A 26,834-nucleotide genomic window follows, 5' to 3' on the forward strand; every position below is an offset into this window, starting at 1 on the left:
GGATTTCTTGCCTGGAGTGACAAAAAGGCTAGAGGCGCCCCTGACTACCACTGAGATAGTTTGTCCAGTGTGTTTGGCTGAAGCAAGTGCATCATCCCAGTGATAAACCCAGCGTACCAACACCTGCTGTATATAACACTGTTGTCTATTGTAGTTTAGCTAGTAGTGTTTTATATTGTTGTAGTTACTGTGTGTCAGTCTGTGCTGTCTGTGAGCTGTGAGCCTGTGACAGTCTCTGCTGCAGCCTGCAGCAGCTCTGCTAGTTAGGTGTCAGAGATGCGCGATGCATTTAGCCTCGCAGCATCATGACCCTGGTGAGTTCCTAGTGAACTTACGGGGGTGAAGGGGTTAAGTTTAGCAGGGGGGGTGGGGAGTTATGAGGTAGGCAGGAAGGGGTTGGGCTGGAGCCAGAGAGGGGAAGTAGTGTAGGGCAGAATCCGGGAGAGGTTCAGTACCTCCTAGATTGGCAGTGGTAGCAAACTTCGTTTGCTCCTCTGCTATTAGCCAGGCCTAGGGAGCGGGGATGGCGGAACAGGAGTGCGCGGCGCTAGCTCGCCACTTGCAGGAGGCAGCTCGCAGGGGGGATGGATGGCTGCAGAATCTTCTGTCAGCCTCCACCCAGGCAGAAGGCGGATCTCGCAGGAGCGGGCGCACGCGGCAAGCCACTGACCGGCTTTCGCCCTGCCCGCCCACGCCAGGAGCAGCCAAAAAAGGTGCGCCCGTCCAAAGGCAAGAAGGTTAGTGGGTCTGGGGGAGGATCGGGCGGGAACGCGGCGTCCGCCGCTTCAGTGGAAGGGCTGGGTGGGGGGAAGAAGGCACAAAGCAAGTCGGCGGGAGGCAGAGCCGCCGGGAATAGAGAGAGTGCAGGGCGAGGGGGGGGGTGGGGCTGGAGGCTCCCAAGGTCCCACTGCAGCGAGCAGTAGCGTGGTTTTGGGGAGAGCGGAGGGGGGTGGTCAGCAGGGCACAAGTAAGCACACTGGGCCAGCACATGGCGCCGGTCCTGCAGGGGAAGGGGGGGCAGCTATGAGTGTAGGTCCAGTGGGGGGAGGTGGGACAGGGAGTGGAGGCCGGGATATGAGCGGACCAGGCAGCAGTGTCAGCTCGGGAAGTGGGGCTACAGCGGTGACTAACGTCACACTGGCTGGTGCCGGGGGGAGTCAGTTGGGGGCGCTAGGTGTGTCAGGGCAGATTGGTATGGGGGGGCCCACGGGCGTTTTCACGCCATACCCAATCGGGGTGCAAGGGGGGGGCATGGCAGCAGGAATGGGGGGAGGATTCCCTATTAGCTTCGGGGAGGATGGGGGGCAGGTACCACTGTTCGGGGGCCCTTTCTTCGTGACCCAGGGCCCGGGGGGTCTGGTCCTCCTACCCGCTCCACCTGGGTGGGGGTCCACTGGGACGACTTTTGCGGGGACAGGCGCCACTGGGTTTGGAGTGGCAGGTGAGGTTCCGGGTGGGGGAGCAGCCAGAGGTATCTTTGGTGGGGGCGCTAGGGATCAGGTCGTGGGTTCAGAAGAAGGGGCGGCAGCCAGTGCTAACAGGAGTGCTGGGTCTCAGGCTTTCTCTTTCCAGGATGACAGGGCGGGAGCAGGCCGCAGGAGGACATCCACACCCTCAGCGTCACTGTCCCGTCCGTCCTCGATGGATGTGGACCCCGGGAGTGGAGACGCGAACGTCGATGTGTCGGGAGGGGGGCTTTCGGACGGCAGGCCAGACACACCTGCGCGCCCCAGCGGTGAGTTGCCAATTACTTTTCTCGCTAATACACCTGGGGTTATGGCGGAGGGCTCAGGTGGTCGGGCAGGCGATAGAGTTAAGGGTTTGCTAGAAGGGGTGCGTTCTCTGTTGCAGCAATTGGAGGGCGGGAATGTTCCGGAATCCGGGGCTAGTCCAGGGGATGTTTGGGTGCCTCAGGGGGGGGGGGGGGGGCTAGAGGGGAGATCGCCAGTGGACACGGCACCAGGGGTTGGTGGCCCGGGAGAAACATCCGTTACCGCAGACAGGGTGCAGGCGAGGGAGGTGAGTGAGAAAAGTGCGGACAAGCCAATTCCCATATCTGATTTGGCGAAAGGGCACGCATATACGTGCTATGAAGGGCCTTTGGGTGCTCATTTGAAGCATGACATGAGGGAGCGGATTTGGAAGCGGGAGTACGTGGACATTTTCACGTTGCTCCCCCTGGAACGTTTCAATATTGATAAGTGGGTAAAGGGTAAGGAGCACCGGAAGGAGGAGGACGAGGACAGGCGGCGCTATCGGCTGATTCCGCGGAGTTTTGGGAATTGGCTTCAGGCATTCAACATTCTGGCGAGTATCATCGGGGAGAGGACCCCCGAGAAGTGTTCCGCACTTTTCTGTTACCTCGACACAATTTGGGAGGCGCATCGCATGTACGGCGGTCTGGCATGGCTTAGGTATGATGAGCAGTTTCGTCAACGTATGTCAGTACAGCCTGAGCTTGACTGGAGCCATAAAGATATTGGTATATGGCTTCGGGTCATGAATGCAAAAGGGGGTCTGTATACACCCACTCCAACATCGCAGCCTTTTCAGGCCACTTCCGCTCCAGCGAGTGCTGGAGCGGCAGGAACCGGGCGTCGAGGGGTGTGCTGGGCTTTCAACAGCACCCAATGCAAGTTTGGGAGCAGTTGCAAATTCAAGCATGAGTGTAACTTGTGCGGCGGGTCACATCAGGCGTCGCGGTGCTTCAGACGAGGCGGGAGTGGCGCCGGCGCAAAACGATCGGGTGATGGCTTTGGAAAAAGGGACGACGCCGGTGAGGGTCGGGGAGATGGCTCCATGGCTCGCCCGATACCACGACAGGGCGGCAGCGATCATGCTACGGGAGGGTTTTGAATCGGGTTTTCGGATACCGTCGGTGACTGTGGGGTCGGTGGTGCGAAAAAAGAATCTGAAATCGGCTCGAGAACATGGGATGGTAGTGCGGGAGAAATTGGCAAAGGAGGTCGGTCTGGGTAGGATGGATGGCCATTTCAGTTTCCACCCTTGGAGGGACTGATTGTGTCTCCATTAGGTGTTGTCCCCAAAAAAGATCCGGGTAAGTTCCGTCTCATTCACCACCTCTCTTATCCAAAAGGGGGGTCGGTTAATGACAGGATCGACAAGGAGTTGTCATCTGTACATTACGCGTCGTTCGACGTGGCAATTGAGATGGTGCGGGCGGCGGGTCAGGGAGCGTTGACGGCGAAAACAGATATTGAATCGGCGTTCCGGCTTATGCCGGTGCATCCGGACAGTATGAGGCTTCTGGGTTGTTTTTTCGACGGGGGGTTTTACGTCGACCGCTGTTTGCCCATGGGTTGTTCGATTTCGTGCTCCTTGTTCGAAATGTTCAGCTCTTTCTTGGAATGGGTGGTCAGGCAACGCACTGGGGTGGGATCCATTACGCACTACCATGACGACTTCTTTTGTGTCGGTCCTGGGACGGGCGGGGTGTGTGAACTAGCATTACGTGGTATGCTAACGGTATTTCGCGAGTTTGGGGTTCCGGTAGCACCCGAAAAGACGAAGGGACCAGATACCATTATGCGCTTTTTGGGGATTGAGATTGATTCGGTCGCTAGAGTGTGCCGCTTGCCAGCGGACAAACTGGAGGACCTTTTAGCATTGGTGGGGCAGCTGGCGGGGGCCAAGAAAGTGACGCTGAGGTAGCTGCAGTCGCTGCTGGGCAAACTCAACTTTGCTTGCAGGGTTTTGCCCATGGGTAGGATTTTTTCCCGTAGGCTGTCTTTAGCGACGTGTGGGGTAACGGAGCCACATCATTTTATTAGGCTGTCGGGGGAACATAGGGAAGATTTGGGTGTTTGGAGGTCATTTTTGCTGGAATTTAACGGGTTGGCCTACTGGCTGGACCCTGTCTGTGATGCCGATACTTTGGAGTTGTTTACGGACGCGGCGGGGTCGTCGGGGTTTGGAGCGTTCTTCGCCGGAAAATGGTGCGCGGAACCTTGGCCGCTGCCTTGGCGGCATTTGGACGTAATCAGGAACCTAACATTCCTGGAGCTTTTCCCACTCTGGGTGGCGGTGGAGCTGTGGGGGCCAGAGCTATGGAATCGGGCAGTACGCTTCCGCTCGGATAACATGTCGGTGGTCGCGGCGGTTAATTCCTTGACATCGGGGTCCCTGCCGGTCATACGGGTATTGCGTCGTTTTGTTCTAGCTTGCCTTCGTTTTAATATTCACTTTACTGCAGTTCACATTCCGGGGAAGATTAACGAGATTGCTGATGCGTTATCTCGTTTTCAGTGGGATCGTTTCTGGACCTTGGTGCCGTCGGCCAGCAGAACAGGGGAGCCGTGTCCGGTAGGTCTGTGGGACATACTGTAAGGGGGTTGTGGCCATGGATCAAAAGGTCGGTGGCCCCCAGCACATGGACATCCTACAATAAGGTGTGGGCCGAATGGTTTCGGTGGCAGCAGGAATGGGCGATGGAGAATGATGAATCGGGTCGGGGGGAGCTGTTTTACTGCCTACTTGGGTATTGGATGGAAAATGGTGTATCGCCATCGGGAATGGATAAACGGGTGGCCGCATTGGCATTTTTGGCCAAGTTACGAGGCTGGCTTGACTTCACTAAGTCGTTTGTGGCACGGCAGGCCTTGAAGGGTTGGAGGAAGAATTTTAAAACAGTGGATAGTAGGAGACCAGTCACCTGGGAGATCCTGAAGGGTTTGTTTGGGGTGCTGGGGGGTATCGCGGTGTCGGAATTTGAGGTGCGTCTCTTCCAGATGGCCTTTGCATTAGCATTTTACGCAGCGCTGCGAGTTAGTGAGTTGATTAGCGCAAATAGGAAAGGATTGGGGGGATTGGGAGCAGACGATCTTCGCTTGGATCGCGGAGTGTTGATTGTGACGATCAGGCGTTCAAAAACAGATCAGGGCGGTAGGGGGGTGGAGTTGCCTTTGCATGCGCTTCCCGGTTGCATCACATGTCCTGTGTCGGCGTGGCGTCGGTACACGGAGTTTCGTCCTGATTTTAAGGACCGGTTTTTAATTCACGCGGACGGGACGGCGTTATCGCAATTTCAGTTTGTGGCGGTATTTAGAAAATGTTTGACTGCTTTGGGGCTAAACAGCGCGGAATACGCGTCACACTCCTTCAGAATCGGTGCTGCGACCGAGGCTGTGCGGGGGCTACAGATGGGCTTGGACCCCGGGCGTATACGGGTTTTTTGGCATGGTTTTAGAGGGTTGACATGGGAAGACTTTTTGGGGCAGTTCAAACGGCAGCTGGTGGTTACCCCGTGGCCTGATGTCCTGGTCATCCATTTGGGGGGGAACGATATGGGGCGTACACCCGTGCGGAGGCTGATTAGATTAATTAAGTCGGATTTCGCAACAATTCGGGACTTGATACCAAAAGTAAGGTTTATCTGGTCAGAAATGTTGCCACGATTCGTCTGGCGACGGGCGCGCAGTCATCGTGCGGTTGAGAGGGCTCGCATCAAAGTAAACCGCGCGGTTTCTAGATTTATGCTAGAACAGGGTGATTTGGTGGCCAGGCACGTGAGTTTGGAGGGTCGGAGCATGTTTTACCGGGCTGATGGGGTCCACTTGAATGAAATTGGGAACGATCTTTTCAATTTGATGCTAGAGGAGAAGATAGAGCTGGCGTTTGAATTGTGGCGGGCGCGCCTGCAGTAAGGGGTCACTGCAGGCTTGCAGTGGCGGCGGTCCCTCCCTGGGTTGGTGGTTGAGAGGGCAAAACATCGGGACCGAGGGGTCACATAACCTGGCAATCTGTAAAAGATTGTGGGGGAGTATTAGTGCATTCGGGGGTATCGTTAAAGTGGAAAACAAAACGGTGTTTACGCATGCTAGCCCGGGCCCCTCAGGCTTGGTAACACGGCTGGGGAGCCAGTTTTGGTTTGCATGCTCTCATAAAATTTGGGGTCAGTTATGTTGGGGCTCCTCGGTCGCCACTAGTCAAGCTGACGGGGAGGGATGAAGAACAAAGTTGGGATACTGCTATTGTTATCATTGGAATGTTGTTATACAATATTTTTGTCATTTCTGTTTATGGTGTTGCATACTATTGTGTTAAGCTGTGGCCGACAATAAATGTGTCACTCCAAATAAAGATGGAGTCTGATTGATTAGTAGGATGAGTGGAGAGTAGAAGTTGTCGGTCGACTGGCTACCAAAAAAAAAACAGTTTGAGTTGGTGGGGATGCAGGAAGGAGGTGAGTTGAGTGAGGAAACGTATGAACGCTGCCGGGTCATGTGTCTTTGTGTGCTGTTTGTGCACATAGGCCAGGGCTGCTATTGCCTTAGCTACACAGTTAGGAGGATTACTGACTGTGTATATTGTATTGTGTAGTTATTCAGTAGTACTGCAGTGCTAGTTGTGTTAGACTAGTACGGTCTGTGTGAGTGACTACTGCATTTCTGCTGTGTCTTGAGTGTCAGTGTGACAGACCGTCCGTTACTGTGCACACTGTGTTCTACTGTGCTCTGTGTCACCCCCCGATTTGAATAAAGTACCCCACATCCATCTGTTACATCATCAAACGTGCAGTATGTCTGCTGGCACTGGCAGCCGGGGGAAGGCCATCAAAGGCAAAATGAGAGGGAATATTGCTGGCACCGCCACCTCCAGCAGTTCTGCCACACTGCCCACTCAGCCGGTAGCCACTGGCCGTGGACGCACTGGGCGCCAAGCTGATAGGGGGAGTCACGCTGCAGAGGCGCAGCAGCGTGTAGCGGCAATTTTTCAGCAGGGTAGGAGGTGGAAATTGGAGGAGAAAGATGCCGAGCCTGTGATGCAGCTAATGTTGGATGAGCAGGGCACCAGCAGCTCTGCAACAGAGAGCTCCACCCCCACCACCACTCCTGTTCGCAGGAGCAGCAGCAGCCGCCCAGCAGCAGTGCATGGGGACTCGTCGGTCATGTCGACCCCAGCAGGCAGCTAACCCTCAAGTGTTGAGTTGTTGAGTCCAGACCCCGCGAGCGCAATCAGGCCTGTTACCACTGAGGTTGAGGGGGATATTCTTTCCCAAATAGGATTTATGGCTGAATCACAGATGGTGACGGTGGTTGTTGGGGAGGGGTCCTACTCCTTGCCTGATGTGTCAGACTCAGCAGAAGAGGAGTTGGGGTCCACAACATCCCAGAATTTGTTTGTGGAGGGGGAGTCTGGTGATGATTATGATGATGAGGTGAAGGACAGAGACTAACAACCACAGGAGGGGCATGTTAGCTCCTCTGACTCTGAGGAGAAGGATACGTCGGTGGGTCTGTCATGGAGGATCATGATCTCAGACATTGGCAGGAGCAGCAGTGACCAACAGCCTGCTGCTTTATCTTCTGCCGCTACCACCAGCCACACCACTCAACCCCAGGCCCCAACCCCCGCAGCAACAAAAGTAACAGCAGTAGGGCGTAAGGGGAAATTTTTATCCCCCATCTGGAATTATTTTCATCTGCCTTCACTGGAGAGCAAGTTTGTCACCTGTAAGGTGTGCCAGGTGAAGCTGAGCAGGGGTAGCACCCCCGCCAACTATGGCACCTCCAGCTTCATAAAACGCCTGGCTGGTAAACACCACAAGCAGCATGAGGAGTTCTTGAGGCTGAAGGAAGCTGGCACTGTCAGTGTTCCACCCCAAACCACCACCAGAACCCCCTTTTCCACTCCTACCGACACTGAGGCCTGTTGAGGAAGCCAGTCCTAAGTGGTCTCCTCTGCTCCCTCCTCGGCTTCCCGTGCAAGCCAGAAGCGACACCAGACCCTGCTGACCGAGGCATTTGCGATCAGGGCTCAGCCTCCCAGCAGCCGTCGGATCCGCCTACTCAACGGCCTACTTACACGGGCCATGGCCTCCCAGCTCCTCCCGTACTCCTTTGTGCAGGAGGGGAGTGACATGCGTGCACTCCTGAAGTGCGCAGCGCCGGATTGGCCTGTCCCCAGCCGGCACTATTTCTCACGAACGGCCATGCCAGCACTGCACCGCTTTGCGAAGGCCAATGTTGAACGTGGGCTTGATCAATCGGTGGGTGAGAGGTAGTGTTGGGCAGTGGTGCTCAGCAAGATTTCGGATATCCGAACTACCCAGATAATCCGAACTTTTTCCACTATCCGAACTTTGAATAGCAAATTTGGATATATTTAAAATCCGAATAGACTATCCGAGCAAACTCTGATTTCCCATCTGAAATCCGAAATCTGGGCGGATAGTTAGTTCAGATATCCGAGCAGAAGCCAAAATCACCTTCAAAGGCAAAAATCCCTTTCGAAGGTATCTAGGCCGAGAGAGAGAGAGAGAGAGAGAGAGAGAGAGAGAGAGAGAGAGAGAGAGAGAGAGAGAGAGATTTTTTTGCCATTTAAAGAGACTTTTGGAAGCATTTTAAAGAGAATCTGTATTGTTAAAATCGCACAAAAGTAAACATACCAGTGTGTTAGGGGACATCTCCTATTACCCTCTGTCACAATTTCACCGCTCCCCGCCGCATTAAAAGTAGTCAAAAACAGTTCTAAAAAGTTTGTTTATAAACAAACAAAATGGCCACCAAAACAGGAAGTAGGTTGATGTACAGCATGTCCACACATAGAAAATACATCCATACACAAGCAGGCTGTATACAGCCTTACTTCTGAATCTCAAGAGATCACTTGTGTGTGTTTACCTTCTGTCCCCAGCTTCTCTCATGCACTGAACATTACAGGCTTCCTGCAGACAGCTCTACCTATGTCGTTAATTCCTCAGTATGTGACAGACCAGCTCCTTTCACAGCCTCCAGAGGAGGATTTTTATCCAGCTCTCTTCTATCACTGATAAGATAGCAGAGAAGCTGCTGGCTTATGTAAATAAAACACACACTGGAGTGTGCATAGAGGAACAGTTCAACACTGAAGAACTTGGCAGCCTTCCAGACACAGGCCGACAAGTCTGACAGGGGAAAGATACATTGATTTATTACAGAGATGGTTATAGTAGAAAGAGCTACAGTAAGCCAGAACACATAAGAATAGGTTTAGGAACTTGTAGGATGGTAGAAAAAACGTTGTAATTTTTGTTACAGAGTCACTTTAAGCCATTTTGGGCTTGATTCACAAAGCGGTGCTAACCTACTTAGCACGTCTAAAGTCTTTAGACATGCTAACCAGGGTGCTAAGTAGGTTAGCATCGAATTATCCGATTCAGAAATTCGGTGCTAACCTACTTAGCACCCTGGTTATCACATCTAAAGACTTTAGACGTGCTAAGTAGGTTAGCACCGCTTTGTGAATCAAGCCCTTTCAGGTCACTTCCGGTTTTCTATCCGGATATCCGAATCCGGCCGGATACTAACGTTGGATATCTGATTCGGATCCGGATTGGGAAATTTTAAACTCGGATATCCAACCTGGATAGGATATCTGGGTATCCGGATCCGAATTAGATCCAGATAGTGAAAAGTGGTATCCGAGCAGCACTGGTGTTGGGCGAACAGTGTTCACCACTGTTCGGGTTCTGCAGAACATCACCCTGTTCGGGTGATGTTCGAGTTCGGCCGAACACCTGATGGTGTTCGGCCAAACTGTTCGGCCATATGGCCGAACTAAGAGCACATGGCCGAACGTTACCCGAACGTTCGGCTAGCGCTGTGATTGGCCGAACGGGTCACGTGTAGTGTTGGGCGAACATCTAGATGTTCGGGTTCGGGACGAACATGGCCGCGATGTTCGGCTGTTCGAGCCAAACTCCGAACATAATGGAAGTCAATGGGGACCTGAACTTTCGTGCTTTGTAAAGCCTCCTTATATGCTACATACCCCAAATTTACAGGGTATGTGCACCTTGGGAGTGGGTACAAGAGGAAAAATTTTTTAGCAAAAAGAGCTTATAGTTTTTGAGAAAATCGATTTTAAAGTTTCAAAGGGAAAACTGTCTTTTAAATGCGGGAAATGTCTGTTTTCTTTGCACAGGTAACATGCTTTTTGTCGGCATGCAGTCATAAATGTAATACATATAAGAGGTTCCAGGAAAAGGGACCGGTAACGCTAACCCAGCAGCAGCACACGTGATGGAACAGGAGGAGGGTGGCGCAGGAGGAGAAGGCCACGCTTTGAGACACAACAACCCAGGCCTTGCATGAGGACAAGAAGCGTGCAGATAGCAATTTGCGTTTTGTCGCCATGCAGTCATAAATGTAATACAGATGAGAGGTTCAATAAACAGGGACCGGAAACGCTAACCCATCACAGATGTTTATTGTTCATGTTACTTGGTTGGGGTCCGGGAGTGTTGCGTAGTCGTTTCCAATCCAGGATTGATTCATTTTAATTTGAGTCAGACGGTCTGCATTTTCTGTGGAGAGGCGGATACGCCGATCTGTGACGATGCCTCCGGCAGCACTGAAACAGCGTTCCGACATAACGCTGGCTGCCGGGCAAGCCAGCACCTCTATTGCGTACATTGCCAGTTTGTGCCAGGTGTCTAGCTTCGATACCCAATAGTTGAAGGGTGCAGATGGATTGTTCAACACAGTTATGCCATCTGACATGTAGTCCTTGACCATCTTCTCCAGGCGATCGGTGTTGGAGGTGGATCTGCACGCTTGCTGTTCTGTGTGCTGCTGCATGGGTGTCAGAAAATTTTCCCACTCCAAGGACACTGCCGATACCATTCCCTTTTGGGCACTAGCTGCGGCTTGTGTTGTTTGCTGCCCTCCTGGTCGTCCTGGGTTTGCGGAAGTCAGTCTGTCGGCGAACAACTGGCTAGAGGAGGGGGAGGATGTCAATCTCCTCTTTAAAGTCTCCACAAGGGCCTGCTGGTATTCTTCCATTTTGACCTGTCGGACTCTTTCTTCAAGCAGTTTTGGAACATTGTGTTTGTACCGTGGATCCAGAAGGGTATAAACCCAGTAATTGGTGTTGTCCAGAATGCGCACAATGCGTGGTTCACGTTCAATGCAGTCCTAGGCCGAAGAGGTCATAGCCTAGGGTCACAAAAACCTGTTTATTTGGGCTATTTCAATGGTAGTGATGGTGACGTACATAAATCTCAACCATGGCCGTTAGCAACGTCTGAATTTCACGAAATGTCTCATGCAGGTAGAAGACATATTGTTAGACTTGGATTCCAAAGATGGGGTCCCTACATCTCTGCAAACCAGAGTTACAGGGGTCCAAAATTGGTAAAATCCCCCATAGGCTTTCATTGGGCCTACTATTTACCGTTCCAAAATCTCACACCATTTCAAAAGGCAATGGCTCAGCAGTGGCAAAACTCACCAGTCATGATCCCCCTAAGGGTCCCTACAATGCTAGAAAATTTGGTACTGCTGAGCCATTGCCCTTTGAAAGGATGTGAGATTTTGGAAAGTAAAATAGGGAGGCAATGAAAGTCTATGGGGGATTTTACAAATTTTGGACCCCTGTAACTCTGGTTTGCAGAGATGTAGGGACCCCATCTTTGGAATCCAAGTCTAACAATATGTCTTCTACCTGCATGAGACATTTCGTGAAATTCAGACGTTGCTAACGGCCATAGCTGAGATTTATGTACGTCACCATCACTACCATTGAAATAGCCCAAATAAACAGGTTTTTGTGACCCTAGGCTATGACCTCTTTGGCCTAGGGGCCCGAAACTCACCAGTCATGTTCCCCCTAAGGGTCCCTACAATGCTAGAAAATTTGGTACTGCTGAGCCATTGCCCTTTGAAAAGATGTGAGATTTTGGAAAGTGAAATAGGGAGGCAATGAAAGTCTATGGGGGATTTTACCAATTTTGGATCCCTGTAACTCTGGTTTGCAGAGATGTAGGGACCCCATCTTTGGAATCCAAGTCTAACAATATGTCTTCTACCTGCATGAGACATTTCGTGAAATTCAGACGTTGCTAACGGCCATGGCTGAGATTTATGTACGTCACCATCACTACCATTGAAATAGCCCAAATAAACAGGTTTTTGTGACCCTAGGCTATGACCTCTTCGGCCTAGGACTGCATTGAACGCGACCCATGCATTGTGCGCATTCTGGACAACACCAATTACTGGGTTTATACCCTTCTGGATCCACGGTACAAACACAATGTTCCAAAACTGCTTGAAGAAAGAGTCCGACAGGTCAAAATGGAAGAATACCAGCAGGCCCTTGTGGAGACTTTAAAGAGGAGATTGACATCCTCCCCCTCCTCTAGCCAGTTGTACGCCGACAGACTGACTTCCGCAAACCCAGGACGACCAGGAGGGCAGCAAACAACACAAGCCGCAGCTAGTGCCCAAAAGGGAATGGTATCGGCAGTGTCCTTGGAGTGGGAAAATTTTCTGACACCCATGCAGCAGCACACAGAACAGCAAGCGTGCAGATCCACCTCCAACACCGATCGCCTGGAGAAGATGGTCAAGGACTACATGTCAGATGGCATAGCTGTGTTGAACAATCCATCTGCACCCTTCAACTATTGGGTATCGAAGCTAGACACCTGGCACAAACTGGCAATGTACGCAATAGAGGTGCTGGCTTGCCCGGCAGCCAGCGTTATGTCGGAACGCTGTTTTAGTGCTGCCGGAGGCATCGTCACAGATCGGCGTATCCGCCTCTCCACAGAAAATGCAGACCGTCTGACTCAAATTAAAATGAATCAATCCTGGATTGGAAACGACTATGCAACACTCCCGGACCCCAACCAAGTAACATGAACAATGAACATCTGTGATGGGTTAGCGTTTCTGGTCCCTGTTTATTGAACCTCTCATCTGTATTAAATTTATGACTGCATGGCGACAAAACACAAATTGCTATCCGCACGCTTCTTGTCCTCATGCAAGGCCTGGGTTGTTGTGTCTCAAAGCGTGGCCTTCTCCTCCTGCGCCACCCTCCTCCTGTTCCATCACGTGTGCTGCTGCTGGGTTAGCGTTACAGGTCCCTTTTCCTAGAACCTCTTATATGTATTACATTTATGACTGCATGCCAACAAAAAGCATGTTACCTGTGCAAAGAAAACAGACATTTCCCGCATTTAAAAGACAGTTTTCCCTTTGAAACTTTAAAATCGATTTTCTCAAAAACTATAAGCTCTTTTTGCTAATTTTTTTTCCCTCTTGTACCCACTCCCAAGGTGCACATACCCTGCAAATTTGGGGTATGTAGCATGTAAGGAAGCTTTACAAAGCACGAAAGTTCGGGTCCCCATTGACTTCCATTATGTTCGGAGTTCGGGTCGAACACCCGAACATCGTGGCGACGTTCGGCGAACGTTCGCGAACCCGAACATCTAGGTGTTCGCCCAACACTAGTGAGAGGGTCCATGTCACTATGGACTCGTGGAGCAGCCGGTTCGGGACAGGCCGCTATCTGTCCTTCACCGCACACTGGGTCAGTGTGGTGGAAGTGGGTGAGGAGGGTACAGCAGCATCATCAAGCCAGTGGGTGGTGCCACACCGCAGTAGGTTCAGGGAAAGTGCAGCAAGTTCCTCTGCTCCGGTTCACCCTCGGCTGCCAAACGCCTCAGCAGCAGCAGCAGTGTGAAGGCCCGCCACTGCCAAGCGCTGCTGGAGATGGTCAGCCTGGGCAAGCAAAGCCTGACCACAGAGCACATCCTGGACAAACTCCAGGAGCAGGAGAGGCGTTGGCTGACCCCCAGAGGCCTCAGAGTGGGAGAGGTGGTATCTGATAATGGGGTCAACCTTGTTGCTGCCATCTGCCGGGGAGACCTCACCCACATCCCCTGTCTGGCCCACGTCCTGAACCTGGTGGTTCAGAAATTTTTGAGCACCTACCAGGAGATGGAGCCACTTTTAAAAGCTGCTCACAAAACAGTGGGTTATTTCCGCCGCTCGGGCGGTGCCTCATCGGCCCTGGAAGCTGTGCAGCTGGAGCTGAACCTGCCATGGCACCGTCTGATAATTGACGTTCCAACACGGTGGAATTCCACCCTGGCCATGTTGGAATGTCTGGTTGAGCAGAGGCAGGCTGTCAACCATTACTTGGCCAAAGCCACCGCCGATGCCACCATGTACAGGAGCAGCACCAGCAGCCACCTCCCGGAGATTATACGCATTGCTAAATGGAGAAAAATGCAGCTGGTGTGCATGGTCCTGGCACCCTTCCTGGAGGCCACCGACATGGTCAGCCGGGACCGGGCGTCAGTTTGTCAGTGGGTGACCATGGTGTGCATGCTGCACAAGGCCCTGGATGGTCTGATTCAAGTGGGAGAGAGAGACTTGATCCAGCAGGAGCAGCAGGCACCTGCACAGTCCACCTCTGTGCAGCAGGAGGAGGAGGAGGAGGAGGTTGAGGACTTGGAGGAGTTGGAGGTCCCTGACCTTGAGGATCAGGAGGCACTGCCGAGTGCAGCTGCAGTGGTGCGGGGGTGGAGAGAGCAGGGGGAGTTTGAGGAAGAAGAGGACAGCACTTCTGAAGATCATGTGCCAGCAGATATGGCAGCCCTCTTCCCCATGGCAGCGCACATGTTGCAGTGCCTGCTCAGGAACCCAAGGGTCAAAGACATGCGTGGTCGGGAGGACATGTGGATCACCCTGATGCTGGACCCATGGTTGAAGGGGAAGCTGCATCAGTTCCTGCCTGCAGCAGGAGGAGACCCTGTGCGCCAAATGAGGGAGTTGCAGTGGTTCCTAGTTCGGCGCTTGGAGGAAGCCTTCCCCCAGACCCCCCCCCCCTACTGTCACAGTCCAGCCAGCACAGCAGCAGGTGCATGAGTCCATCAGAAGCAGGCACCCATTAAACCTGCTCTCTCACAAAGAAACTGTACGCCATGCCAGTACAGCTGCCGAGTGGGGAGGTGCCTGCAGCAGCAGCATTTGGCACTTAAAGCCAGAACCAGCTCCTGACCCGGATGGTGGCAGACTATATGGGGTCCTACAGCGGCCTTGACAGTGACACCACTGTGGACCCCTTGGATTACTGGGTCCAGCACCTGGAAATTTGGAGTGAGCTGACGCAGTACGCCCTGGAAGTCCTTGCTTGCCCCCCTTCCAGCGTACTGTCCGAAAGGTGCTTCAGCGAGGCCGGTGGCGTGGTAACAGAGAAGCGCTCTCGTCTGTCCACCCAGTCTGTGCACATACAGACGTTTCTAAAAATAAACCAAGCTTGGGTGATCGGTGAATTCCTGGCCTCTGTTGTTGGCAAGAGGGGGAAATGAAGCGGCTGGAAATCGCACTATGCCTGCCTTACTATCACCCTTTACCAACCACCACAACCTCCAGGCTCCACATAAGCCTGCTTCAAAATTTTTTGACAGCTGTGGTACACTACCAACACACTAGGTGCCATGGTAAACAAAATTGATGTGTCATTTTTTTTGGATGTGTCTGTGCTGTCCGAGTTGTGGGGAGGCCCCAACTGCGGCATTACGACCGCTTCCTGGAACCTCCAACACCAGGGTCCACACAATTATTTCTTCTGCTGCCACCAGCTATTACGACACTCCAATAGCTGCATCGACCTACTCATCCTGCTGCTCCTGTCTGTGGTATCCACCAACACCAGGGTCCACACAACTATTTCTTCTGCTGCCAACAGCTACTACGCCACTCCAATAGCTGCATCGACCTACTCATCCTGCTGCTCCTGTCTGTGGTACCCACCAACGCGTACGTTAAAAAGGGGCGCTGGGAAAAAAGGGCGCCGGGTTTTTAACGATAAGCATGGATAACGTTTAAAATTGTATTGTACTGTATTTCGTTTAAAATTAATGTTTTTTAAAGTTATAAATCATTAAATAATGTGCATTAAATCGGCAATTGTAAAAACGTTAATCTTTCGTTTAAATAGTGAAACGTATAATAACGTTTAAAAAAAAAAATACTAAGTAACCCTCCCTGTACCTACCCCTAACCCCTAGACCCCCCTGTTAATGCCTAAACCTAAGACCCCCCCTGTTGGTGCCTAAGTAACCCTCCCTGTACCTACCCCTAACCCCTAGACCCCCCTGTTAGTGCCTAAACCTAAGACCCCCCTGTTGGTGCCTAAACCTAAGACCCCCTGTTAGTGCCTAAACCTAAGACCCCCCTGTTGGTGCCTAAACCTAAGACCCCCCTGTTGGTGCCTAAACCTAAGACCCCCTGTTGGTGCCTAAACCTAAGACCCCCCTGTTGGTGCCTAAACCTAAGACCCCCCTGTTGGTTTTTTCGTTTAAAAATAATGTAAAAAAAAAAAAAAGTACTGTTTTTCGTTTAAAAATAATGTTTGGAAAAAAATATTGTACTGTTTTTCGTTTAAAAATAATATTTAAAAATGTATAAATCATTAAATAATGTGTAATCATGAGAAACAGTAATAAAACATTAAGTCTCCGGGCGCCGCTTTTAAAACGTTAGTTTTCTCCGGCGCCCTTTTTTCCTATCGGGCGCCCATTAAACGATATTTATTATAGGAGTGAATGGCGGCGCCCGATTTGTCCACTAGCCTCAGGCGCCCGAATTTACTGTTACCCCCACCAACACCAGGGTCCACACAACTATTTCTTCTGCTGCCACCAGCTATTATGCCACTCCAATAGCTGCATCCACCTACTCATCCTGCTGCTCCTGTCTGCGGTACCCACCAACACCAGGGTCCACACAACTATTTCTTCTGCTGCCACCAGCTATTACGCCACTCCAATAGCTGCATTGACCTACTCATCCTGCTGCTCCTGTCTGTGGTACCCAACAACACCAGGGTCCACACAACTATTTCTTCTGCTGCCACCAGCTATTATGCCACTCCAATAGCTGCATCGACCTACTCATCCTGCTGCTCCTGTCTGTGGTACCCACCAACACCAGGGTCCACACAACTATTTCTTCTGCTGCCACCAGCTACTACGCCACTCCAATAGCTGCATCGGCCTACTCATCCTGCTGCTCTTGTCTGTGGTACCCACCAATACCAGGGTTCACACAACTATTTCTTCTGCTGCCACCAGCTACTACGCCACTCCAATAGCTGCATCGACCTACTCATCCTGCTGCTCCTGTCTGTGGTACCCACCAACACCAGGGTCCACACAACTATTTCTTCTGCTGCCACCAGCTACTACGCCACTCCAATAGCTGCATCAACTTACTCATCCTGCTCCTGCTGCTCCTGACTGTGGTACCCACCACCAACACCAGGGTCCACACAACTATTTCTTCTGCTGCCACCAGCTATTACGCCACTCCAATAGCTGAATCGACCTGCTCATCCTGCTCCTGCTGCTCCTGACTGTGGTACCCACCAACACCAGGGTCCACACTAAACTGCATAGTCTGCTGCCACCAGCTATTACGCCACTACAAATACAATAGCCTGCCACCAGCTATCACGCCACTAGTCCACTACAATAGCTTTAATTTTTTGGCGATGTCAGAGCTGAAAACTGCCATGTAGAGATGTCGCGAACCTCCGATTTTCGGTTCGCGAACCTCCACGAAAGGTTCGGTTCGCGAAAAAGTTCGCGAACCGCAATAGACTTCAATGGGGAGGTGAACTTTGAAAAATAGAAAAAATTCTGACGGCTGGAAAAATGATAGAAAACATGTTTCGAGGGCTCTAATACCCGGAGGCAGACTTGATTGAGTGAAATACACATCAAAAGTCCCAGGCAAAAATCTAGTTTTCACATAAGCCCCTATTTTAGGCCTCCCTCCACCCTCCTACCTCCTGCCGGAGGGAGGAGGGTCTCATCTGCCAGGGAATTCCAGTATTTCAAAAACCAGCTTACATACCATAACTGGGATTTGAACCCAGGTCTCAGTGTATGGTAGGTAACTAACATATCCATTATACCACCAACACTACTAGCTGAAAGTACCTGAAAGTAGCTGAAAGTAGCCTAGCATGTACCATTTATGCTCAATGCAAGAGAAAAATTAGACAAGACAAATAACATTTATATCACACTTTTCTCCTGGCAAACTCAAAGCACCAGAGCTGCAGCCACTAGGGCACACTCTATAGGCAGTAGCAGTGTTAGGAAGACTTGACTAAGCAGGGCCGCGCCTGGGCGGGTGCCGCTGGTGCATTGCACCTAGGCGCCTCGCTGTGACAGGCGCCGGCGCCCGGCGGGTCCAGCGGAAGGAAGGACGGGCAGGCAGAAGAAGTCCTACCATCCGATCTCACCACTCCCCAGCAGCACACTCTGTGCGCCTGACGTGACACGTAGACGTCGGCGCAGCCAAGCAGCCCAATCAGGAAACAGGCAGCTGGGGGGAGGATCCGATGATGACGCGCAGCCACACAGAATGTGTGAGACGGCTGCGGCCGCCCGCCCGCCCGACCCGACCCGTGGACAGAGAGACTCTGTCAGAAGCGCCAGCGCTGCCAGGCCAGCAGACAGCACAGTGAGTGCCCGCAGCCCGCTCCTCCTAGTGCCGCCCGCCCGCCGCCCGCCACCATGGTCACACAGCCAGAGGAGAAGGAGGACAGACAGGCTGGCTGACTGAGCCAGGCAGGCCCAGCAGTGTGTGATTGCCGGATCCTCCCTCCTCCACCCAGACACAGATTCGAGATTCAGGTGAGTGAATTGCTGTGCTGCCTGCCAGCCTGAGCCTGCCAGAAGATTGCATTTGTGGTGAAATTCTGCTGCCAATGAGATAGCATTTGTGGGGAAATCTACTGCTGCAATAAGATTGCTGAACTATGTATACAAACAGATTGCGCTTGTCAAATGGAAAATCTAAAAAGAAGCTTTAATATGGTTGTCAATTGCACAACCCCAATTAGATACGCATGCAAACGGAAGCAATCTTCCCATAAAAATTGACATAAAAACTTAATTATACAATGTGGAATTTCTTCCTGAGGTAGCAATATAAGAAGGAGTCCTGCAAGGTGTCTGTTTCAAGTTAGACACTCCAAATATCTATTCCTTGCTTGATACTGTTTGTGTTTAGAGTTCCGAACATATAACATCCAATTTGTATTGCTTTAGTGTATTGGTGATCTCACCCTCCGTAGTTTTCAATCCGGAAGCTGGTATAGTCTTCAAAGGAGCCGCTCAATCTCACCTGCCCCGGCCGGCGGCAGAGTGGGAGAGACTGACAACTGCTGGATGACGTGCAGTGTCGGGCAGAGTTGCCCGGCTCCCGGGGATCCAAGTGGCGTGGATGGTGACAGCCCTCAGCTGATCGGGCTTCCGTCTTCCGCTAGCGATGGTACAACACGGAGCTCCGACACGCCTCCTTCCCCTATGCGGCGTGACGTCACGACTGTTAGCCTCCGCTGACGTTTCGAGAGGAACGCCTCTCTTTCTCAAAGCTTGGCTAATGGGGAATAGGAGGGCGGCTTTTTGAGGCTTGTAATATGCTAATCAGCCTATTCAAAGGCATATAGCTCCAGATCTTTATTGAGTCCATGAGGAATTAGTGTATTCAAATTAAATATCCACATAGTTTCACGTCTTGACATTTCCAGTATATAATCCCCACCTCTCCAAGGTCTATTTACTTGTTCAATCACACAATATTTCGATCCTTTAAAGGAACATCCATGTGCCATTTTATAATGTGCCGACAATGGATGTTTTTGATTGCCTTTTTTAATGTTGGTGCAATGTTCACTCATTCGTTCCTTCAGAGGACGTTTCGTTCTACCAACATAATGCTTTGAACAAGGACATGTTAGCACGTATATTACTCCTTTTGTGTCACAATTTGTAATACTTTTCATGCTATATTTCTCATGTCCGGCTGTTGAAGTGATTTCATATATTTTTTCTATAGGAGAATTTGATTCTCTGCAGGCTCTACAATATCCACATCTCTTGAAATATCCCTTAGACTTCCTCGTTTCAGAATTTTTGATGGTAGGTGCTAGTATGTTTCCTAAATTCCTAGCTTTTTTAAAAATCAATCTCGGATGTTCAGAAAGTATGGGGGTGAGAACAGGATCCTCTCTTAATAAGCCCCAATATTTCCCCACTATTTTTCTCACTTTATGGGCCTGGGAGGAATATTTCATAATTACGCTGGGTTGCTGAAAAGTGTCACAATTCCGTCTCTCTTTCTCTTCCAATAATTTGTGTCTCACAGTACTTTTCGCCCTATCCCTAGCTTCTAAAATTATAAAAATTATATCTTGGGGGTATCCTTTATGTTCAAATTTTTCTTTCAGGATTTCAGCCTCTACTTCAAAATCACCCATCTTAGAGCAATTTCTCCTAAGTCTTAGGAACTGGCCTTTAGGGATATTCATTAACCACTTTAGGTGGTGACAGCTATCTACCTTGATATAACTATTAGTGTCCACCGGTTTTAGGTAAGTTTTGGTTAAAATTTTGTTTTCCTCTTTATATATTGTTAAATCTAAAAAATTAACCTGCTGTCTGCTGAATTCTCCAGTAAATTTTAGGTTATACTCGTTCTCATTAATCCATCCCATAAAAGTATCAAGGCTTTCTCGTGTCCCGTGCCAGATAAAACATGCGTCATCTATAAATCTCCTCCAGAGCACCAAGGCGGGTCCGGGGCCCTCTGGTCCATTGAGAATGAATTTCTCCCAATGGGCCATATATAGATTGGCAAAGGAAGGGGCGAACCTGGTCCCCATCGCCGTCCCGGTGCCCTGGAGGAAATACTGATCTTCAAAGACAAAATAATTATGTTGCAGTATAAATCCAATACTTGCCAAAATAAACTCCACCTGGTCCTGGGGCACTGTTTGTGCTTCTTGCAGGAAAAACCTAACTGTTTCTATACCTTTATCGTGAGGGATCACGGTGTACAGTGAGCTGACATCGACAGTACAGAGCCAGTACCCCTCAGACCAAGAATAATCATCGAGGACCCTCAGGAAATGTCCTGTATCTTTAATATACGTAGGGGTAGCTTTAACGACCTCTTGTAGGTATAGATCGACATACCCAGAGAGGTTTGATGTCATGGATCCAATCCCTGATATTATGGGTCTCCCCAGGGGATCAGTGAGGCCTTTGTGGATCTTGGGGAGATGATAGTACACAGGGATTCTGGGATTCTGGTCATATAAATAAGCGAACTCATCTTCATCCAGAATGCCTTTCATTTTTGCCTCCATTAAAAAGTTCTTTAACCTCTTTAGGAATTTTACAGTGGGGTCCATCCTTAATTTTTCATATGTATCTTCTTGATGTAATTGGCGAAGTGCTTCCTGGCGATAGTTTTCTACATCTTGTATAACTATGCCTCCCCCCTTATCAGCTGGTCGTATTATAACAGAGGCATCATTTTGTAGGTCTCTCATGGCTCTCCTTTCTATCCCTGTTAAATTATCGATAAATTTGGTGTTTAATTTCTTGATATCTTCCAGGACTAAGGTCTCAAAGGCATTCATAGCCTTACTAGATTCCTGGACTGGGTTGAATTTAGATTTGCATTTCAACCCAGAGTGTTTGTAACTATCATCCTGTGTGATCTTAGTATTCAAATTTTCTCCAGTTGTTTTCAAAAAATATTTCTTTAGGCATAATTTTCTCATAAACTGTTTGATGCCGATGAAGGCCTCAAATTTGTTCAACCTGCTGCCTGGTGCAAATTTAATCCCCTTTGCTAGAATTCCATGTTCCACTATAGACAGACTTCTATGACTGAGATTAAAAACTCCTCCCTCTCCCATAGCTATTTCTCTTACCAAGGTCCCTTCTACTTTTTCACATTTCTTAGATAGCCCCCTCCCCCTCCTCCCCCTTGCCCTGTTCTTAGTCCCCTTCCTTTGATGTATTGATCCATTTTTGGTTGTTGTTGTTGTATTTTGTCTGGTGGGATCTTTTGTTGTGATTGTTGTTTGGTAGTGCTCCTGGTCTCCCTTTGAAAATTTGGTGCCCCAAACTTTAGGGCTGTGCGATAATCTAGAAAATGTACATTTGACTTGGGATTGGCCCCTAGTGCCATATATCTGTTATGAGTCGGAATAGTGGCATGGGTGACTTCCTCCTTTCTCTCTATTAGGTGTTCTGTATCCTCTATATTGGACAATGATTCACCACTTATCATAGTGGATTCTGTTCTTGATGGGCCTGGTGTATTAGCTCTGATGAGTGTACTAGTAATATTCCCTTCTATTAAATTGGGGGCAGTTCCTTCTCTATTATGTGTAAGATGGGTCGCTGGGGGGCCCAGATTGGTATGGTTCTCTTCTAATTGGATGGGGGCAAGGATCTCTCTATTGTTTAACGTGGCTATGCTTCGAAAGTGTGATATGTTTAACGTGGCTATGCTTCGACAGTGTGATATGGGAAGATTGCTTCGGTTTGCATGCTTATCTAATTGGGGTTGTGCAATTGACAACCATATTAAAGCTTCTTTTTAGATTTTCCATTTGACAAGCGCAATCTGTTTGTATACATAGTTCAGCATACTAGGAAGTGGGAACCCCTCACAGATATTGCTGCTGTCTACTTTGGGCGCAACACCGCATTTTGAATATTACTCCCTGCTTCTCCCACAAGTGTCCTGCAGCCCATAATGGAAATTCCTTTCGCCATTAGTGCTGATCTCTGGCAGTATAGAGAAGATAGACTGGAGAGATTAGAAAATTTATTTAACCAAGATACCCATAAACAGGTGAATCCTTTTGATAATGATGTGATTAAATCACACTGTCGAACACTGGAAAAAATGTTAACACAAGAGACTAAGAATCTATGGGAAGTATTTACCCTAGAAAGATACCACCTGCACGGCATTTGTCCACCAGGTCTAGAGGTGCGAAAAGTTTTCCTACAATCTGAATCGGCTCAAATGGAGTGGGACCGTATGTTTCACGGTTTTTCCTTACAAGTTATGGAGTTCATTATGGAGCTCCGTAAAATTCAACTTATGAAAAGCGGAGAAGACATCAGACAAACCTATAAGAAATTAGAACCCTTTAGAGAAAATGACTTTTATAAAAATTTAGAAAACAATATACAAATAAGACTGACTAATATGGAGGAGGAGATTATTAAACGTAAAAGGAGGAAGTTTGAGCGAGATGGTTTATATGGGGAAGAAAAACAATTAGCTACACATGTTGTTACAGATAAACAGATTGACCTGGGATTGGAGGAGATTTCATCTGTGGACGACTCCATTGTGGGAGGTCACATAGATGAACCATCTCCAATCGAAGAAATAATGGGGACTGAATCGACTGAGGTAGAAAAGGACATACACGCCAAAGATAGTTCATCTAAAGATTCACCACTCACTAATAAGTTTAGAGAGACCATAACGGAGACATCACAAGCAGGCACATTACATTCTACAGAACAAACGGATTCTCCACATACAAACACTCTTCTGGGGGGGTGTCCTGGCCAGGGGTCTGACACTAGCATAGCCACGTTAAACAATAGAGAGATCCTTGCCCCCATCCAATTAGAAGAGAACCATACCAATCTGGGCCCCCCAGCGACCCATCTTACACATAGTAGAGAAGGAACTGCCCCCAATTTAATAGAAGGGAATATTACTAGTACACTCATCAGAGCTAATACACCAGGCCCATCAAGAACAGAATCCACTATGATAAGTGGTGAATCATTGTCCAATATAGAGGATACAGAACACCTAATAGAGAGAAAGGAGGAAGTCACCCATGCCACTATTCCGACTCATAACAGATATATGGCACTAGGGGCCAATCCCAAGTCAAATGTACATTTTCTAGATTATCGCACAGCCCTAAAGTTTGGGGCACCAAATTTTCAAAGGGAGACCAGGAGCACTACCAAACAACAATCACAACAAAAGATCCCACCAGACAAAATACAACAACAACAACCAAAAATGGATCAATACATCAAAGGAAGGGGACTAAGAACAGGGCAAGGGGGAGGAGGGGGAGGGGGCTATCTAAGAAATGTGAAAAAGTAGAAGGGACCTTGGTAAGAGAAATAGCTATGGGAGAGGGAGGAGTTTTTAATCTCAGTCATAGAAGTCTGTCTATAGTGGAACATGGAATTCTAGCAAAGGGGATTAAATTTGCACCAGGCAGCAGGTTGAACAAATTTGAGGCCTTCATCGGCATCAAACAGTTTATGAGAAAATTATGCCTAAAGAAATATTTTTTGAAAACAACTGGAGAAAATTTGAATACTAAGATCACACAGGATGATAGTTACAAACACTCTGGGTTGAAATGCAAATCTAAATTCAACCCAGTCCAGGAATCTAGTAAGGCTATGAATGACTTTGAGACCTTAGTCCTGGAAGATATCAAGAAATTAAACACCAAATTTATCGATAATTTAACAGGGATAGAAAGGAGAGCCATGAGAGACCTACAAAATGATGCCTCTGTTATAATACGACCAGCTGATAAGGGGGGAGGCATAGTTATACAAGATGTAGAAAACTATAGCCAGGAAGCACTTCGCCAATTACATCAAGACGATACATATGAAAAATTAAGGATGGACCCCACTGTAAAATTCCTAAAGAGGTTAAAGAACTTTTTAATGGAGGCAAAAATGAAAGGCATTCTGGATGAAGATTAATTCGCTTATTTATATGACCAGAATCCCAGAATCCCTGTGTACTATCATCTCCCCAAGATCCACAAAGGCCTCACTGATCCTCCGGGGAGACCCATAATATCAGGGATTGGATCCATGACATCAAACCTCTCTGGGTATGTCGATCTATACCTACAAGAGGTCGTTAAAGCTACCCCTACGTATATTAAAGATACAGGACATTTCCTGAGGGTCCTCGATGATTATTCTTGGTCTGAGGGGTACTGGCTCTGTACTGTCGATGTCAGCTCACTGTACACCGTGATCCCTCACGATAAAGGTATAGAAACAGTTAGGTTTTTCCTGCAAGAAGCACAAACAGTGCCCCAGGACCAGGTGGAGTTTATTTTGGCAAGTATTGGATTTATACTGCAACATAATTATTTTGTCTTTGAAGATCAGTATTTCCTCCAGGGCACCGGGACGGCGATGGGGACTAGGTTCGCCCCTTCCTTTGCCAATCTATATATGGCTCATTGGGAGAAATTCATTCTCAATGGACCAGAGGGCCCCGGACCCGCCTTGGTGCTCTGGAGGAGATTTATAGATGACGCATTTTTTATCTGGCACGGGACACGAGAAAGCCTTGATACTTTTATGGGATGGATTAATGAGAATGAGTATAACCTAAAATTTACTGGAGAATTCAGCAGACAGCAGGTTAATTTTTAGATTTAACAATATATAAAGAGGAAAACAAAATTTTAACCAAAACTTACCTAAAACCGGTGGACACTAATAGTTATATCAAGGTAGACAGCTGTCACCACCTAAAGTGGTTAATGAATATCCCTAAAGGCCAGTTCCTAAGACTTAGGAGAAATTGCTCTAAGATGGGTGATTTTGAAGTAGAGGCTGAAATCCTGAAAGAAAAATTTGAACATAAAGGATACCCCCAAGATATAATTTTAGAAGCTAGGGATAGGGCGAAAAGTACTGTGAGACACGAATTATTGGAAGAGAAAGAGAGACGGAATTGTGACACTTTTCAGCAACCCAGTGTAATTATGAAATATTCCTCCCAGGCCCATAAAGTGAGAAAAATAGTGGGGAAATATTGGGGCTTATTAAGAGAGGATCCTGTTCTCACCCCCATACTTTCTGAACATCCGAGATTGATTTTTAAAAAAGCTAGGAATTTAGGAAACATACTAGCACCTACCATCAAAAATTCTAAAACGAGGAAGTCTAAGGGATATTTGAAGAGATGTGGATATTGTAGAGCCTGCAGAGAATCAAATTCTCCTATAGAAAAAATATATGAAATCACTTCAACAGCCGGACATGAGAAATATAGCATGAAAAGTATTACAAATTGTGACACAAAAGGAGTAATATACGTGCTAACATGTCCTTGTTCAAAGCATTATGTTGGTAGAATGAAACGTCCTCTGAAGGAACGAATGAGTGAACATTGCACCAACATTAAAAAAGGCAATCAAAAACATCCATTGTCGGCACATTATAAAATGGCACATGGATGTTCCTTTAAAGGATCGAAATATTGTGTGATTGAACAAGTAAATAGACCTTGGAGAGGTGGGAATTATATACTGGAAATGTCAAGACGTGAAACTATGTGGATATTTAATTTGAATACACTAATTCCTCATGGACTCAATAAAGATCTGGAGCTATATGCCTTTGAATAGGCTGATTAGCATATTACAAGCCTCAAAAAGCCACCCTCCTATTCCCCATTAGACAAGCTTTGAGAAAGAGAGGCGTTCCTCTCGAAACGTCAGCGGAGGCTAACAGTCGTGACGTCACGCCGCATAGGGGAAGGAGGCGTGTCGGAGCTCCGTGTTGTACCATCGCTAGCGGAAGACGGAAGCCCGACCAGCTGAGGGCTGTCACCATCCACGCCACTTGGATCCCCGGGAGCCGGGCAACTCTGCCCGACACTGCACGTCATCCAGCAGTTGTCAGTCTCTCCCACTCTGCCGCCGGCCGGGGCAGGTGAGATTGAGCGGCTCCTTTGAAGACTATACCAGCTTCCGGATTGAAAACTACGGAGGGTGAGATCACCAATACACTAAAGCAATACAAATTGGATGTTATATGTTCGGAACTCTAAACACAAACAGTATCAAGCAAGGAATAGATATTTGGAGTGTCTAACTTGAAACAGACACCTTGCAGGACTCCTTCTTATATTGCTACCTCAGGAAGAAATTCCACATTTTATAATTAAGTTTTTATGTCAATTTTTATGGGAAGATTGCTTCCGTTTGCATGCTTATCTAATTGGGGTTGTGCAATTGACAACCATATTAAAGCTTCTTTTTAGATTTTCCATTTGACAAGCGCAATCTGTTTGTATACATAGTTCAGCATACTAGGAAGTGGGAACCCCTCACAGATATTGCTGCTGTCTACTTTGGGCGCAACACCGCATTTTGAATGCAATAAGATTGCATTTGTGGGC

The sequence above is a fragment of the Hyperolius riggenbachi genome, chromosome 10, assembly GCF_040937935.1.
Source record: "Hyperolius riggenbachi isolate aHypRig1 chromosome 10, aHypRig1.pri, whole genome shotgun sequence".
NCBI classification, from domain to species: Eukaryota; Metazoa; Chordata; class Amphibia; order Anura; family Hyperoliidae; genus Hyperolius; species Hyperolius riggenbachi.